The sequence below is a fragment of the Melopsittacus undulatus genome, chromosome 1, assembly GCF_012275295.1.
Source record: "Melopsittacus undulatus isolate bMelUnd1 chromosome 1, bMelUnd1.mat.Z, whole genome shotgun sequence".
NCBI lineage: Eukaryota > Metazoa > Chordata > Aves > Psittaciformes > Psittaculidae > Melopsittacus > Melopsittacus undulatus.
Window position 1 is genome coordinate 129912535 of NC_047527.1, and position 18987 is coordinate 129931521.

Below are 18987 nucleotides of genomic sequence, written 5' to 3' on the forward strand. Positions count from 1 at the left end.
AAGTGATACAGTTGTAAAAGAACATTTATAAAAAGTGCAAGTGTGATGTGGATGCAGCATACTGAGTGCTTCTAACCCATTGATTTATTATACCATTTGACAGTAGTTTCCCAGTAATGGATCATAGCTGCTAATGATGATTTTAAAGCATAATTGTTTTGAAAAGAGGACTTCTCCTCTTTAATCTGTTATGTGTGACACACTATGGTAGATGTGATTTACTGCTTGTGTTGTGAAACACCACAATTGGCCAGTGGTACAGAATATGCTACAAAGAGATTGCATAGAGCTAAGTAATTTCATACCTGCCGCGGCCAGGTGGAGGGGAGAAAACAACGATACAATGTAGGTTCACAAAATGCTCCGTTTATTGATTACAAGGCTGCTCTTAATATACTGTCTTACACGCGATCACGCATTACTTGATTGGCTGCCTCGCTTTGTCCACGAGGGATACACGCTCCCCTTTACCTCTCCTGATTGGTTTCACACCTTCGCTTCAGCTTAGCATTACATCATGCTTCTGCAATTACTGGCATCTTGTTATTGCATTCCTGTTTTGCTGATCTTGACACTTCTTCCTCTTTTAACCTGGGGTCAGAAGTTCACTTTCTCACAGCTTGCTGTAGGCCTGTTCAAGTGCCCATGCTCAACCCCCAACACTTACCCTTCTTTCTAGCTTTCCAGCTGTGTTGGCAAGTCTTACTTTTGTATGTACATATTCTTTTTAGAGGTACTAGTTGCTTGATTTTTATTTCCTGAGCAATTAATGACATTAAATAAATGTTAAAACTTTTTCCAACACAAGGTATGTCAGCATTTGTAATTTCTGACAGCTTGGGCTTTAAAACTCTTTCATAATGCTTAACAATAGGCACCTTACTCATCTACACGGTGAACCTGATGCAGTTCTGGGGAAACTTGGGACCCTCAAAAACAAGTGTGCTAGAGAGACTGTCAGTGGGCTCAAGCAAGTAATGTTGGACAGTCAGTGACAAAGGTCCAAAAACCAACTTGCAAGCAAAGGGTGAATCCATGCTCTATTTTGTCAACTTCTCTCTTTAAAACTTACACAAATACTGAGGAGGAAATCTCAGGGAAATGCTGGTGGGAGATGAAAGAGAACAAAGTATTTGGGAAAACTGGATTCCGAGTTCAAAGTTCCTTAGAATGGCATGGTTTTGTATGTCCAAAGCTAGAAAAGGCTTTCAGATATTTAATTTTGTCTTTTTACTGTTGTTTTCACTAACACTAGCCTGGAAGAAACTGGAGAACTCATCTTATATACTCAAAAAAGACAGTAAACTCAATTTTAAATTATATATAAATTCATCCCAAATCTCAATCTCACCTTATACCTTCCATCATGAACCTGTAACATTCTTACATTTAAGATTTTCCTTGCCATGAGAATAAAGGTCAACTTAAGAAAAGTTAATTGCAGCAGAGGTCAATAAAAGAGGAGGCTGAACACAGTATTCTGGACACAGAATTTATATTCAGAAAATGAAAAAAGAGACTGCCTTTCACAACATACAACCAAGCTACGTAAGAAAGAGTGTATTTTCTCCATTCTCTTTCCTGGTATTATTTTGGTAGGTGTTTTCCTAAATGAATCAATCTTTTTGCAGGTTTCAGCTCACTTTCAGAGCAGCAGCCAATGAATTCTCCACAGCTCAATTTTACAACCATAGCCACCAGTCACGTGAGAAAGAACTCACCCAACCTTGGGGTATGCCAAGTACTGGTTCTTCTAGATATCTCATTTTGTTGGATAAAGAAGAAGTACATTGACAACTTCCAGTATGTGGTACAGGGGAAAAAAATAGTACATTAAAATCTATACATTATTGCTGAAATGTCTGCCTACTTTCTCAACTGAGGGGAGAGGGTAACTTGTTTTCTCTGTTAAATTGTCCAGTTGTAGTTTGAACTCCCATTTCACACACTAGCAGAGTATATCCACTTCTTCATCTGTTCTCATTTGTTATGGCCTCTGACTGATTTTTCTTATATGCAATTCACATCTCATAAAGCAGTTTGTTTTTTTTTGCAGAGAAACTTTTTACAACAGTGTACAACTGGCAAGAAATGAGGCACATGTCCCCCTAAATTACTAATTCTGCTTACTAACTAGAAAAGCAGGAATAGTGTTGCAGTCTCTTTGCACGAAAGCCTTTGCTTCTGCTATCATTTACTCACAGGTCCGAGCAGCAGTATTTTCCCGTAATGCTGATGCAGTCTTGAGCACAGCAGGTGATTTCTCTGCAGGACCATGGAGAGTACCCTCATTGCTCTGAGAGATATCCTGATGCCTCCAGGACCCAGCAGAACATATTTCAAGAAAGCAAATTTTTTTTAAAGGGGAAAAAAAAGGTATGTGTATGGGTATAGGTATGTGGACCCCTCGTGTCAAGCTGGAGACAAGGCACATATATGTGCTGGTGAATTACAGGTGAAATTGCCCTCAGAGAATGTTTTTTTTCTCTTTTTGCTGTACACTCCACACTTCATGCCTGTTATTCAGTGCAGGCAACAGGAAAACAGTTCATTTAAGGAGTTTTGGATTGGCAGTCCAGTTTTTCTGGATTTTGAAGTGTATCTTGAAACAGGACTTTAAAATCTTTTGTCAGCATACAAAGGTCTTTGAATCCTTCTTTCCTCAGACAATTTACCTGCCAATTACTTTTGCTTGTACTGTTTAAAACCCTCAGTCATGGTCACGTAACTTTCTTGTGGCAACAATAGCAACTGCATACATAGGCAGTTTTACAGAAAATATGTGTTTTCACCTGGCACCTACACTGGACAAGTCTCCTCACTGAGAATTGTTAGCAACACCGTAGATCCCAGCTTGAAAACTTTTGTTTCAAATGTTGATGAGCATAATTTTCTCTCAAGATGGACTCTGGAATCTATTTCATTTTGGTGGATTTGTTTCCCCAAACAATTTTCCTGATAGTGGTTTTACTAAAAATCTGAATATTGGACAGTGAGTGTGTTTTAGCATGCATGTTTTGCAATGTGCAACCAGTATTTAATTAAAAAGTATAATTCAGATCACTTGTCATCTCAGTTTCATTGTGATGATCAGCTGAAGTATCTCCTGCTTGTCAATGACTTACAAGAATATGCAGAGCCAAGAATGCACAATACTTTCAATACTTACTCAGAAAATAAATGTACGCTATCCTTTATCTGAGGTGGTATTCCTCAACAACACATGGCACTGAAATGTCATTTGGCATTCTCATAAAAGCAATTGTAGTTATAAAGAGAAAAACAACGTAAGTGGGAAATACTCAGAAGCTGAGGTTCTGTATTCTTTAACTGACAGTTTTCTTGAATGCTTAATTAGCTTTTAATCTCCTACCTGCCAGACAATTTATACACCAGCAGATAAGATATCTGAAGAAAAAGAACTCTGAGCAGAATATAGCCAGTTTATTAATTAGGTGTCAAATGGCTGCCTATTTACACAGAATGAAACTACTATTTCTCAAAAAAGGCCATTGCAAATAAGTGAGCATAAAAATGGCAAATTTGAAAAAAACACATCTTCTTCCATGTGGATAACATACACAAATACAGTGCACATGAAATCACACATATATATCAATCAGCATAGTATATATATATCAATCACTTTACACCCATTCCAACATTCCTCCTCTGTGCTTTTCCAGCGTGAGAGTACACACACCCATGCTTAAAAGATCCTTGTCAACTAAGGATAGGACATGACAGACATTTGGTTACAGGTTATTAGTGATTTGAAAGACAAGATGTAAAACTGGACTCTAATGGCAGCTGCAGAAAAGATTTTTTATTTGTAGAGAATAAAAAGAACACTTCATAGTACCAGAAAACAACAGATTTGAAAAAGTTCCAAAACAATACCCAAAATTCCAGATACTTCTATGGTCTGAGCAAAAAATATCTTTGCAGTTGCTGGTATTAAAGCAATGCTACACAGCTGGAGCAAACGTAATGCTTCTATTCAAGTCTGTGTCAAAGGAATGAAACCAACTAAAAGATTAGATGGAATCTGAGTTTTAGACCAGAAACTCATTCGTAACAGGATTCCCTTTAATAGCAAATGCTATTTAATATTATTGATGTGGGTGTTACAGTACCCAAAAGCTTGTAATCTCTTTGAAGAGCTCTGTAATTCCTTTAGTAAGATGACCGTAAAGAGCTTCCCTTCCTCTTTGATAATTGACCCAGAGGGCACTTACTGACTTAAAGAGAAGGCACAGATATATTTTTTTGCCCCCCTGCAAAAACAATCTACACAGAAGAGAAACCACAAAAAAATCACTTTATCCAATCATATATTTTATTCTATCACTTAATTTAAGATGTATATTCATGAATAATGTTTCTTTTTCTAAGCTGTGGACCCATCTTTACTTAGATGCATAATTCTGCACAAGTGATGGCATAACTTTATACAACCTTTATATAGTCTTATCTCAGTAAACATTCTGTTTGCATAAGTTGCTCCAGAAAATAAAAATAAATCTGTATTATATGCTACAAAAGATGTTGGGGTTGATTTGAAGCGGTAAATATAACTGCACAAGTCAATATGACAATGCATTGGACTCAGTATAACCATTTAGCTCACAGAAAAACACAGGACTAAGCCCTTCAAAAAACAAAATTAATCTGTGAATCTTTTTTCTTTTTCTTGATTCCTGAATATATTGGTTAAGTTGGGGACATATTTAGACTATCAGGAAATCATCTGTTCTGGAACAGGTGAAATATGACAGGAAAATAAGCATCTAATTTGCTTTGTGGTATTGGGTGGTATTGCAATATTTTGTATATGGTGAACAGGTGCATACTTCTATTTATCTTTGCAGTTATTCTTCTCTTGTGACACGTTCTCTGCTTCTGGAACCAGTGGCTTCCTATTAAGTAACATATTTAACTTCTTTTTTTCCCCCCTTTTTTTAAAGTACAAAATGCCCTGTTAATTCCTGTTGGCTTTTACTCTGATACATCTACAAAATCAATTTGACTCGTCTCTGACATACTAAGACCTATGTTTAGAATATATCTATTCTTCTTCTTAGCAATAATAAGTTTTCTGTCTAGGCACTTCTCTTTGCTTCTATTTCTTTCTGTATTTGTAGAATACAGAACAATATTTGAAATTGACAATACTGTCTACAGTATTTCCTTTTTTTTTTTTAATTGAATATTCTGGTATCACAGTTATACATCTGATAAAACCACCTTTTGCCAAAGTACAGTATAGGCCAAGTTCACAGCTTTTAGCTTTTACATGTTCATACATAAACTTGGGCAGGCACAGCTTATATCTGTGCTTTGCAAAAAAAGCCGCAGGAAGGACTTCACATTCTGAGCATGTAACTATCAAAAAATACTATCTCTCTGGCTTGTGAAATGCAGGCAGAGCAACAGACTTTGGAAAATCTTCTCAATTGCTTCAAAATTCCACTTTTTCCTGGGACTGTAAGAGATGAAAATTTTCATATAAAAAAATTACATCTTTACCTTTGAACAAGGAACAACACAAGCAAGAAGACTAGTTTTTGTTAGAAAATTGTTTTCCTTTTCTTCTGCATTTTGGTGTCATTCTTCTCCAGTACTCCCCCTGTAGGCATCTTTTTACTCTGAAACTACACAGTACAGTAATTTCTTCCTGCATGTTCTCTTACAGAAGAGTGCAGTTGAGATGATTCTCTTGTCACTGATGAAAAACTCCTCAGTGGGGAGCACTGGTGGGTACTAAGCCAGAAGAAGACCTTTTGCCAACAGCCATTACATTTCCACATAGATACCACCTTGTTGACATGGCAACTTGAACTTCATCTTTCTTTATGTGCAGTTATTATCTTCCATCTACTAGGCTGACACAGGATTTTCACCCTTTCATGGGAATAAAGTATAGACCACATTGTCCCCTGGAAATAGTTCTGGTTTACCAAATGTCACAACAAGAAGGAAAGCTTGTTCTGTACTAAAACACTGTATTGCTTACCAAAGGCAATTAAAACATTATTCCTACATTTTATTTTCTCCATGTATACACAGCCCACGAGTTAGTTGTCTCAAGTGCTGACTTACAGTTGCCACCTATTACTGTAGGGACTTTCATCCCAGATTTTTAAACCTATGGATTCCTAAAACCAGGTTGGGTGATATGGTCTAGTGTGAGGTGTCCCTGCCCATGGCAGGGGGGTTGGAACTAGAAGATCTTAAGATCCTTTCCAACCCTAACTATTCTATGATTCTATGATTCTAATATAGCTCAAAGAATAAGTACTAGCTTTATCATCAGCATTTCAACAGTATTGCCAATATGTGGGAATTAGTATGTGGGAATTAGAACATTCTTTCCCCTCTATGCTTAAAACATAAACATTTAAATGAGCAGGTGACTTTATATTAGTCTCTAAAGTTCTAAATTTCTGATGAAGTTAAACTTCTTTCACCCTGAGTAGCATGGAGGCTATGCCAGTTTGAATATACAGCTTAAAATAAAGGGCCATGTTTGATTCTTTCTCCATTCCTGATATGTGCTGATTCACCATTCTGATGCATTTTCATCCTTCTCACTTCTGCTGTGGTGATACTCTGTCGCCACTCCTGTCTCATGATACTGTCCCCAGGTGATGTTTCCAGACTGACTGACTGTTCCTGTTCTACCTTTGTCTTCAAATCCACTAGTTCCATTTCCTACGAGTCTGTATATCCACGTACTTCCTAGCTCTCCTTTAAGAAGCTCACCTCCAAAAGCAGCAACAAGAAACAAACTGGGCATTATAGATAAAACCCTTTCTCTGGTCAACTCTCTTTGACCAACCAGTGGCCCTGAAACAGCTTAAAAACAGCTGTGCAGTAACAGTTCAGTGCCTCAGGAGTTGAGACAGGTAAGACTACCTTGAAACTCCCTTCTAGCCCTATTTTATTATGTTCCTATACTGAATAATTATTATGTTGATGAAAAATATCAATCAGGTAGTGATTCTTCATGATACTATATGCTAATACTTGCATGCATCCTTCTCCATCACAGGAAAATACCTGCCTGGAAGGGATAGATATGGATCAGGAAAGCAAGACTACTGGTATCTCCCTCTGTTGCTGAGCTTGTGGTTTTCATCTGTCAGTTTGACAGGCATGATGCTTGAATTATATGAAATAGCAGTCGAAAATAACTTATGTAAGTCTAACTTTTATATTACACTTTAAAAAACAAAACCTCAGCAGACTTTCTCATTATAGATTTATCTACTACATGTTGTGAAGTAACTTTTTATCTACAGAATAAGAAAAATAAAGACAACCAATAATAATTTTTTATTCAACAATAACATTGTAAAGTACCAATATGGGCTGTAATGTGGCTCCTGTTCTCTTAGGGTTTTTTAAACCATTAAAATATGGACAATTGGCATGACACATTGTTGTGGTTTAATCCCAGCTGGCAACTAAGTGCTACACAGTCATTTGCTCATCCTTCTTGTGGGATGGGGAGAAGACTAAGGAAAAAGGGTGAAATGAGTGGGTTGAGAAAAGAACAGTTTAATAATTGATATATAATAGAACATAATATAACATAACATGATACAATATAATATCATAGAATCATAGAATCACAGAATGGTTTGTATTGGAAGGGACTTTAAAGATAATGTAATTCCAATCCCCCTTGCTACAGGCAGGGACACGTTCCACTAGACCAGGTTGCACAAAGTCTTGTCCAACCTGGTCTTGAACACTGCCAGGGATGAGACATCCATATATATATAATATAAATAATAAAATTTATAATAAATAATAAAAACATAATTACATTATATGTAATATAAATGATAATTTTTAAAATATTGTAATAAAAAGGGAGACAACAAAAAGAGAGGTAGAAATTAAACCAAAGAAACACCAGTGATGCACAATGCAAATTGCTCACCACCCACTGACTGATACCCAGCTTGAACTGAGCAACAATCTGCCCTTCCGGTTAACTCCTCCAGTTTATATACTGGGAATGATGTCCTGTGTGGTATGGAAAACCCCTGTTATAATTTTAGCACAGGCAATAAGTCAGAAACATGCAGCCACTTACTGAGTCTCACACTTCTTCCCTGCCTCAACTCCTGACAGGATGGGGAGGAGAATCAAAAGAATGTAAATCCCATGTACTGAGATAAGAACAGTCCAAAAACTAAGGTACAATACAAAACTACTCCTACCACTAATAGTAACAATGATAAAGGAAGAGAATATAAAACTAGAACAGGAAGGGGAAAAAAACCCCAACAATAAACACAAGTGATGCACAATAAAATTGCTCACCACCCATTGACTTATACCCAGACTGACCTGAGCAGTGATCTGGGCCTTCCAAGTAACTCTACCCAGTTTATATACTGGGCATGACATGCTGAGGTATGGAATATCCCTTTGGATAGTTTGAGTAAGGTGCCCTGCCTCTGCTTCCTCCCAGCTTCCCGTGCCTGTCCTCACTGACAGAGCATGAAAGAATGGAAAGCCCTTGATCAGGGTAAGTGTTACTGAGCAGCAACTAAAACATTGGTGTGTTACAGTAGTGTTGTCAGACTGAAGCCAAAACACAGCCCTGCTAGGAAGAAAATCAACTCAATCCCAGCTGAAACCACACACATTTCCTCTTCTTGCTTCTCATAAGTGCTTTCACTTGTGTGAGTGACAAAGGATTGCCAAGGATGAAAATAATTATATATGCTTTAAAATGCAGATTTTACTTTTTTCCAAGTATTTTTTAAGTAAAATTTATAGCAATTTCTTTTTAAAGGGGTCCAAACTTTATCCCTTTGTTACAATCACCCTATATCTAAAGTTGTTACAGAAAGCTAATGTGTGCCAAGTTCTGCAGTATGTGTTAATCCATTTACGTATTTCTTAATAATGTCCTGAAGCACATTCATCATTTATGTATGCAGAATTTGAATGAATCTAATTACATTTAAAGATACAATATTTCTATTTACAATTCAATAGCAGTACACAATTTCAGGTTATTAATCTTATGCCTCAGATTTTCATGTTGAAATTTCTATGGAGCTCATTCCAGATTTATGCCAGAGATTAATTGCAAAAAGACAGTACCAGTAATTTTCATTTACTTGTTAATGTATCTTGACTTCTAGCCTCATTAAATCCTGTATTCAACATATGTAACTGATGAAGGTACACAGCTAGTAAATTTTCCAATGGCAAAGTGCATTAAAAATCCTCCTGTATACCTTTCTTTTACAGGCATATTAATAAGACTGCTTACAATCAGACTGTTGAACAACGTCTTGAGGACAGCAGCCACTTCAGGAAAAGAGATATTATTTCAAAAGGCCATATTTACAGCTTTACTAAGTACTAAAGAGTGTATGAACATTGTATTACAACTTACCCTTTACCTACTTTAAGAGGGACTATTCTTAACTAAGTGATCTCAACTGCCATTGTGGTTGCATTGAGTCTGATGGGAACTGGTGGTGCTTATCATCGTGCCGGGATAAGATTGAAAAGAATAGAACGCTGCATTTCATTACAAACTCTGTAACCTAGCTCAGCTTTAGATCAGATCCCATGTACTTTACAGTAAAATATCTTCCAATTACCTTTAGAAAAGTAGTTTCTAAACAAACAAATAAACAAAACCACAACAAAACAAACAAATAAAAACAAAAAAAACCCAAACAAGCACAAAGTTCTGTTTCATAGTAGTTTCAATTTCTAAAAGGAGTCTGGTACCCAGTTACTGATCTTCGAGATCAGGATGCTCCTAATTGTGTAGAATTTCCTGGAGTGCAATAACCACCCACTAGAGCTGTCAAATTAGTCTGTACAGGACTATAGCCATATTTTCCCTAGTGCATACAGAGACACCAACTAACAGTGTTGAAGACCAGACTTCTATGTGGTTCATATAAGTAGTTATCAACCTGTCTATCCATAGGTGGAGACATAGATCTTCCAGTGACCTGTATGACTTCTGTGCTGCAACATGGTTTTTGAAAAGCAGACATAACACATACCTTCAGTAAACTTCACCTTCTCCACTGCTGCTCCTTGACCTGTAGGAATGACAGACTGAGCAAAATGGGTATCATTGACCAGCTCCCTGTTTCTCCACAGATTTCCCCCCATGGGCTGCTGAAGAAAATGACAGTTCTCAGACATATCTATCACTGTCCTGGTCCTGTTTCCCACTCACTTTGTGAATTTTCTGGAAAAAATAAAGTGGCAGATTTTTATCATATTAATTTCTTATTTTCTTCTTTACCTTTGCAAGGCCTTTCTACAGCTTTTCCAGCTTTAACTCATTCTCCTGTCCCTTTTCTGCCACTTAGGGCATTCTGCCAGGGGTTGACAGGTCAACCTGACATTGGCTTACTCCACATGGTGATATTTGCATTGATATTAGATATAAATACTTTAATAACATTAAATTAGTAATTACAGAATAGTTCAGATGACTAAACTGAAGCTAATGCATATGAGCTGTTAGTAATGTGACCTCTAAAAATAGAAGGGTGGTTGCTGGATAGAGCTGTCATTGTCTCCTGCTGAAGCCAGAAGGAAGCCAGCTTGTTCATTTGCCTTCAGAGCAATGACTGGTAGGAGACAGAAAAAGAAAAGAGTATGAGATTTAATAGAGAAACCACTAGCTTTTATTTGCTTCTTCCAACCTAGGGAGCTGAATTCAATATATGAATTCAACATCCCACTACTACCAGTCCTACATGTGTGACTGAACTGCTTCATAATCTCACCATGCGAGTCCTGACCCAGAACTGATACAATTTCTGAATAGGCCAATCACCAAAATTTGAGGAAATGAGAAAAAATATTAATGTCTTCACCACAGATAGCTGTGCAAACTTACAGCTCCCTCACTAGAATAGTAATTCAAACATGGAGGACCATTGACTGAACAAATGTAAAAGCTTTTAATAGATGATTGAGGGATTTGGCCCACAATGGGTATGACATATCCTTCTTGACGTTTGTGCTTGAACAATGATCTGTCTTCAGTAGGTGAGATGGCTGCTGGTGGGTACATATTAGAGCAAGTACAATCTATTTCCAGAACCAAGGTAAAGATGAAAGTCCAAAAGCCATAAGTGATGGTTGCTGTTCATTCTCTTCTACTGCCACAGATGCTCTAGAAAATGATTTCTAGAGACTAGAATGTCATTTTTTTGCAGATCTGCTTTCCTTTCTCCCAGAATTTCACTCTCCAGACTGACTCACTCTCTGCACTTAGCATATGTACACAGAAGATATTTTCAAACTAGCTTTAGGCTGATCTTCATTTTTGCAATTTTTTGCCAGGAGCTATATTTGCCAGAAGTCACATTTATGTGGGATTTTGCCATAAAACCAACCTATTCAAAACCATTAGTACCAATAACAAACTAAAATAAAAATGGGGAGGAGGATAGAACCTAAAAATGTGGTCTATTTTAGGTAATGTATCGATGTTTCTGTTTTGAAGTAAATTATCTTTCAAATGTGATTCTGTTTGCCAGCGAAAGAGCATAATAGCAAACTGAGTAGGTTACTTTTCAGCAAAATATTTCAGCAAAGGAAAGGATACATGCATGAGTTTTGGTAACTGCCTTTCTCAGTTTTACAGTCAGATGCAGGCTCTTTCATTCAGGCTACTAGAAGATAATAACTCTTTGAAGAAGACATTAAAATTTTATAAAGTATCTCAAAGATTTGATGTCAAACAGCAGATAACATTTATGCAACAACTTTAGGAAAATAAATATTTAATTTCCTTACAAACTTCCTATAGAAATTAACCCCATTGCTACTAAAGTTCTTTTTAAGTATGTTTGCATAGCTTTTGTAAGTTAAATCAATCAACCACAGGTGACTGGCTACTCTTTGTGCACCTATCTTTACACATATTAGTCAGGATATTATCACAAATATTTATCATATGTTAAATACTAGCAATAAGAGGCCCAAATAGCTAAACCTATTGGCTTTATATTCAGTTGTGCTGGGTAAAGATAGGTAAAGATCTAAGGCTGATACTAACGGTCAATTTTTCTTTTGCTAATAGGCAAGTTTGCTCCTCTTGGATGAAAACAGGGATGGCAACTGTTCATCATCTCTTTTCCAGGATGCACCCATGCTAAAATGATCACATTTATGTAGACCAAATGATTCCTATTTTGCCATTAGCTTATTAGCTACCTTTTCAGCTGAGACAATGTTGCAAAATTTGGTTGGGAGTTATTTTCATTTGTGGCCACATGGAAATTCTATGCAACCATGGAAATTCCAAACACTTTCTGATATTTCTATGCTACCAGAGAGATGAAGGAGAATAATTCATTGTTTACTTGTCCTCAGTCTCTTTTCCTCATCTGCCTGGAAGTTCCTGCAGGAAATGCCTGGTTTTATTCTAAAATAGATGGAAGTGTCAGAGCACATTCTCCCAGAGGGGTGTCTGCCTTGGTTCTGAGTACCTAAAGTGGTAGACTTAAGTTTCCTTTCCTTACAGTGGTAATAAAGAGCTGTGGCAAACAAAAAAAGCTGGATAGGAAAGGCTGGCGGAAGGACAGCTGGAATGCCCAAGGGCAGAATGTGGTTACTAAGAGTCCTCTGGTGAGTTTGTAGGGCCTCTTTCTCTCCCAGTCACTTCCTTGTTCTTCAGCTTCTGCCACCTCCATCTCCCCATCCAAGCCACCACTACACCAAATGACTATGACTTCTGTTGCTGCTGTGCATTTGGCCTGACTGATACAGACAAGTTACAAGAGGAAGTCACAAGAAAGCTGAATCCTCCTACTGACTCTGAACAGATCTTTACTTTTGTGACAAACCAGAACCTATCCCAATATCTGGGCTGTGACCAGAATGTGGGACTAGTCTAATCTAGGCTACTCTGGAGAGTGTGTCCTAGTTTGAGTAAAGTAGAGAAGCACTAACAAAATTGCAACATTAATAATAACTTTTGGTAAAAAGTCTTCATATTTGCCGTACACAAATAGTGCAATCTGAAACTGAATGCAGCTGAAGGAATTTGGTCTTGTGTTTATTTAATGTGGTTAGGTCAATCTGTCTATGATTTGATGCTGATTTCATAGCCACTGAAGAAATAACTGAAAGTGTTTATAATATTCTCTGGAAGCATCTGCCTCATAAAATGAAAACATAATGTTTCCAGAAAACACTGGTAAATTGGCTTTGCTGTCTGTCATTAGAAAATCATCTTTTGTGTTGTTCGCAATCTGAAATACTTGTAACTTACCTCTTCTTCATAATAACCATTCCTTGTTCTTATATCTCAATAAGCTAACAGAAGGATCTGAGTTCTGATCTCATCATTCTCTCTTCTTTTCACTCTTCTTTTCAGCCTGGCACACAGAAAAATAAATTTGCTAAGCACCTAAGTACCGGGTCCTATCTTTTCAGTGCTGAAAAGTTCTTTGAATTAAAAAAGACACAGTTGTTATTCTTCCCCTTCAAGCCTAATAACACATATTTAAGGTAACTGACAGCCACAAGTGACGTTGCTTACCGTTTCTTGAAACTTGCACTTCTTGATAGCCGTAATATCCTTTTAAATAACTGTTTCTTGGTACTTTTCTTTAAGAGAGAATTACTGTTTTAACAGTACTTCATTAGTGCAAAATTAATCTTTTTGGATCTGAAAGACCTGTCTATGTACAAACCTAACTCCTTCTTGTTCCTTCTCTGAAGTTGGCAGGGAAGCCAGCCGAAAGAGGCCAGTGGGCTGACTGGAGCAGATGCCCTTCACACAGCCCATTGTGCAAGGCTCCATGAGTCTCAGATAATAGGCTGCTCTAAACTAAAGCCTTTTTTAAAAAATGTAATTTCTATTTCTTTGTCAGATGGAAGGACCCTACAATGGTCATCTAGTCCTGACCACTTCAGGACTGACCAAAAGTTAAAGCATATTATTCAGGGCATTGTCCAAATGCCTCTAAAACACTAACAGGTATGGGGCATCAGCCATCTTGCTAAGAAAATTTTGACTCTGCTTCAGCTTGTTTTCATGCTTTCATTGACATATGCCTGACCTTTATCACTGACTGAAGTTACACAGGCCTTCACCCTGGGTGGTTATGAGAGGTTTCTTCAGGAGGAGATGGAGGAGCTGCAGTTTCTAGCACAACTGGTGGAAAGGAACAAGCCATGTCAGTCTTTGAGCAATAGAAACCAGAGAAAATGAAAAATAGCTCTGCTTTCTTGAATTTCACTTTCCCAGTTGTGAACACCAGATATGTAATTACTTCACTAATATCCAGAGACTAGAGACAGAGCCTGGAAGGTGCTCACTGTGCTTTCAACTGTACCCTAAGTAGGTAGTGAGTCTGCAGGGAGAAGAGCTCATTAGCCCTCAAAACTTTGTTAGGCTGCTGTGAAGAGCTAACTCTGTTAGTGTGTACATTGACAGAATCTCAGAGAACTAAAAATCACCTGTGTTTGGAAACATGTGAGAACCTTGTTAAAAATAAATATATGTACATAATGAAATGACATTGCTTGTTTTAAAAAGTCTTCACTACAGTATCTTCAACTAGATAATTTCAGTATAAAGCTGACTAAACAATTTCTGAAACTTCTTATTGGTTAATTCAGTATGGTATTAAATGTCATATCAATAGACTACATTCCTGAGTGTCTGATCATGGTCAGAATTCTGCTGGAAGTCACCCTGGCTGCAGTCCCATCAGCAGCTCCTCCACCTCTCAGCCTTCAACCTAATTGACCTAGTAAAAAAAACATTTTCTCTTTTCACTAAACCTGCTTGGAGAGTGGAGTTACATTAAACAGTGTGAGCTGATGAAACCACTCCTCATAATGAAAAAGGAAAAACTTTGTTTCTCCTTTTCTTTGTGTTCCCTAGGATCTGCTCCCACCACATAGGTAACACTAGGGATCGCTCTATGAGATGTTCAGCTTAGTAAAGCTGAACAAGCCCATAAAAATAAAGAGCATATTCTGCTTAAATAGTGAGCTCAGTTGGGTTGGGGAGGGGAATGACATGCATTAGAGCAAGAGAAAGAGAAAGGGCTGTGCGGTGGCCAACAGTGCTTATGGAAGACAGACTTGCAAGGAGCAAGGAGAAACAAGACTTCCTATTCTCAAGAGGCAGTGAGATGTTATAAAAGCCCAGAGGTTTATAGAAACACAGCCTGGAAAAATTAATCCACTATGTTTTTCAGATGTGTCAGTGTTTACTTGTGTGAATATTGTAATGAATAATGCTAAGGGAAAGGAAGAAAGGCAAAATATAGTGAAAACATGCCATTTTAAAAATCTCTGGGACAGTATTAACCTAGACAAGCTTAAGAACAAAAGGAAACCCCTGCATATGCTCAGCACATGTTTGGTTTTGTTTTGGGTTTTTTTTTTGGTTGGTTTGGGTTTTTTATTGTTTTTATATATATTACTGCTTTCTGACAAGTTTCATGTATTTAATACTTTTTGTTGTTTCAAGGTTACTTAATACAATCTGTCTTCAGTTCTAGCATTTAAATCTAGTTTTCACTTATTAAATTAAATACTCTGAATATCCTGAAAAGAATAATTTGTTATTATAGCACCAATTAAACACAAAATAGCTTAAATAGAAAATAACAGAACTTAGATACTGAATTTCTATACAATCTGAATTTCATAAAACCAGTTTAATTAATAAAATTTTATAATAAAAATAAAAAGCCAATTATTAAATTTTGAAAACATAAACAGATTTGTTGAGATAAAACTATATTTTGTAAAGTAAAACTAATGTGTCCTGTCTATTTTGTCCAGCTTTAATAGCCCTCATGCTTAGATAAAAATAGTAGCAAATAATTACATGATTTTGAAGATCCATGAGGCATCTACCTGTATACCAGTGTGAAAATGCCTTCCAAGAGCCCTTAAGTGTGGTAATACTCTCTTCTTTCTACCTTGTTACGCACAAACGCACAAAACTGGTTCATGCAAAATCTGATGATTTCTGTGGGCTACCAATGAAGAGCACTACTGAGCATCCTGAGTGTGGACCCTGAGGAAATCCTTAGGACCATTCTCAAGAGGCAATGTCAGTATATGCATGGGTGCATCTGCACATCATATACATGCCTTGGGAAAGATCATGCACAGCTCCAAAGTCCTATTCTGTTACCAGTGATACTTAACTCTTGGAACATGACATGTCAGAATAAAGCATATTCTGTCTGCTACATTTTTTGTATGTCACCTGTTAGGAATTCAACTGTGCTGTTCCTTTAAGTATAGGAAACTGGAAGTCCCAGCTGAAATTTCTTTCATGTCAGAGAAAATTCCTTTGGAAAATATTTGTTCCATGCTTTATGCATTTCCATTTTAAGTTTCTTTTTTTAACCGTAAGAAATGCATGCAAGCCCCCTCTAATCACCAAATTGATTTCAATAAAATGAAGCTACAAAATTTAGAGCTATGATTATACTAATAAGTAATCTGAAACAGGGAAGTATTTTAACATTATATAGCAAAGCAAGCCTATAACACAAAGATAACAGCATCCTATTTTTGCACAGTTTAAATTAAACTTTAAATTTGATTTTTTTTTCCCTCATGCTATACATTCCAAATAGGTGCAGAGGCTGTCACCACATTGGCTTTCTGACTAACAACAACTTGTTCTAAAGCATTGATAAGTTATCTATGGGGTATTTCCTTTCTTTTTTTTTTCACAGGAATGCCTCTACTTTCCTGACTTCAGTCCCTCAGAGCTTCAGCATAACACGGTATTCCTTAATTTAAGCTTGGTTTTGATGACATATATACATATTAAAAAAAAATTCAAAAAACTTCACAGCTTTGATTTTCCTTAGTCATTAAAGACATTATGTGCATCAGCAGCTATTTTAGATCCTTTCTGACCTGTGATCTCCATCCAAAAACTTCCCTTACTTGGAAATCTTTCTAAACACTCAACAAAGTACTCTAAACCCAGCTTTAAAAGAACTCTCTGTTACAATCTTCATGAGACAACAAAGTCCAGTAGTAAGGAAGATCCTCTTGGATTTGGCAAGTTTAAGTTCAGTGCAGGTTCCACCTTCAGGCAAGTCAGCTAGTGGGATCCATTCACTTAGGTACCTGTTTTGAATATGGACTTTAACATCCCATACAATATCCCAGCTTTGCTATCCCAGTTGTACTGGGGGTACTGAAACTCACTGATTTACCAGAGTTTTGTAAGCATAATATAAAAAAATCAGAGGTCTTGTGCATCCTGGAACAAAGATTTAGAGATAAGATCCCCTTTATGAGTCTCACAGGACTCTTAAGAGATTATTATAGTGTGTAGAGTTTCAAGCAGCTGTTCAAAATGTTTGTATGTATTTTTTATGAACAACTGAAAAAACTTGATAAAATTCTGATGCAAATGGGAAATTTGCAAAAAAAAAAGTTATACAAAACTAAGCTATTGCATTATTAAGAAATAGAATGTACATTGACAGAATCTCAGAGAACTAAAAATCACCTGTGTTTGGAAATGTGTGAGAATAAATTAAACAGGAAAATTAATACTCCAACCAGTGCACTTTTACTGTTAAATTATTAAACAGTATAGATAGTTCAAGCTCTCTTCAGTGTTGCAATTATATTTCAACTCAGTATTACTCTACTATCAGTAGTGCAGTTCATCTGCACTGAATGAAGACTTGCATAACATTACCTTCCAGTTTTTGCCTACATTAGTAATTGTAGCAACACTGCTAACCACAGCTTATAGTGCCTTACTGGTAGGTATTTTCACTGCTTTTTATTGTAAGATAGACGTTCAGCTTGAGGGGTTGGTTTCACAGCTCTAGGAAGCTGAATTAACATTCCATCATGGCTGATGCATACACTGCTCCCTGCCTTTACCACTCTTCCTTTCTGCCCAACTTCTAAACACTCATTCCTACTGCTTACAGTGTGCTAGCTCCAGAACTAATGTGGTCTCTCTGAGAGCCAGTTTTAGTCAGCAGTGGGTTAGTTCAACTTACAGCAAAGCCTGCCTACTGTCATATTTTGAACAGGAAAGGATGGGTTCTTGAGTGGACAGGAACATATGGATGAGGGCAGGAGCAAGGGATTAGGGAGTAAGGCTGCTGAGATCACCTTCACTCTCTGCTGACTCCTGTCTTTAGTGCATTCCTTCACTAATAGTGAATATAAGCTGAAAAGATAAGAAGGCAGGAAAAGATTGTTCATGCTAAAGTAATATATCCAGTGATTATTTGCTGGAATGTGTTCCTGTCCTGGATTCAGCAGTAGCAGTAATTTTTCTCCTTCTTAGTAGCTGGTGCAGTGCTGGTTTCAGCCTGGGAACAATGCTGATAACAGTAATGTTTTTAGTTGTCGCTAAGTAATGTTTACTCTGACCAAGGACTTTCTGAGTCTCATGCTCTGCCAGGGAGGAGGGGAAGTCAGGGGGAAGCAGAGACAGGACACCTGACCAAAGGGGTATTCCATATCACAGCACGTCATGTCCACTATATAAACTGGGGGCAATTACATGGAAGGGCTAGATCATTGCTTGGGTCGGGCTGGATATTGGTCAGTGGGTGGTGAGTGGTTGTTTCTTTTCCTTTTTTATTTGCCTTATGATTATTATTACTGGTAGTAGCAGTAGTGGTTTGTGTTATACCTTAGTTACTGAACTGTTCTTATCTCAACCCATGGGAGTTACATTCTTTTGATTCTCCCCCCCATCCCTCTGGGATTGGGGGGAGGAAGGGGAGGAGTGAGCAAGCAGCTGTGTGGTTCTAAGTTATCGGCTGGGCTTAAACCACGACAGTTCTGTATCTGCTGATGAGTCACGTTTCTGGCGTATTCTTCAGACTGTGGGGTCTTCCGATGAATGAGAAGATCAGACACTTGGGTTAACCTTGACAAGTTCTCCCCAAACTGTTGGCACAGCTATTAGCACAAGCATCTTCTTCTCAGAAAGTATAT

General features: G+C 37.3%; 1 long non-coding RNA gene across 4 annotated transcripts in view; it reads right to left on the reverse strand.

The window, feature by feature from the left end:
• Positions 1-3425: 3425 nt before the first annotated feature.
• The window catches only part of LOC115947131 (uncharacterized), a 28308-nt gene continuing 12746 nt past the window's right edge, over positions 3426-18987 (reverse strand). For 2 of the 4 annotated variants that reach the window (XR_004551001.1, XR_004081086.2), the window contains exons 4-6: positions 13292-13397; positions 10056-10634; positions 3426-5904 (exon numbers count right to left, since the gene is read on the reverse strand). This is a non-coding gene — a long non-coding RNA (uncharacterized lncRNA). The remainder of the gene's footprint in view (positions 5905-10055; positions 10635-13291; positions 13398-18987) is intronic. The other 2 variants (XR_004551115.1, XR_004551114.1) reach the window with 2 other exon arrangements.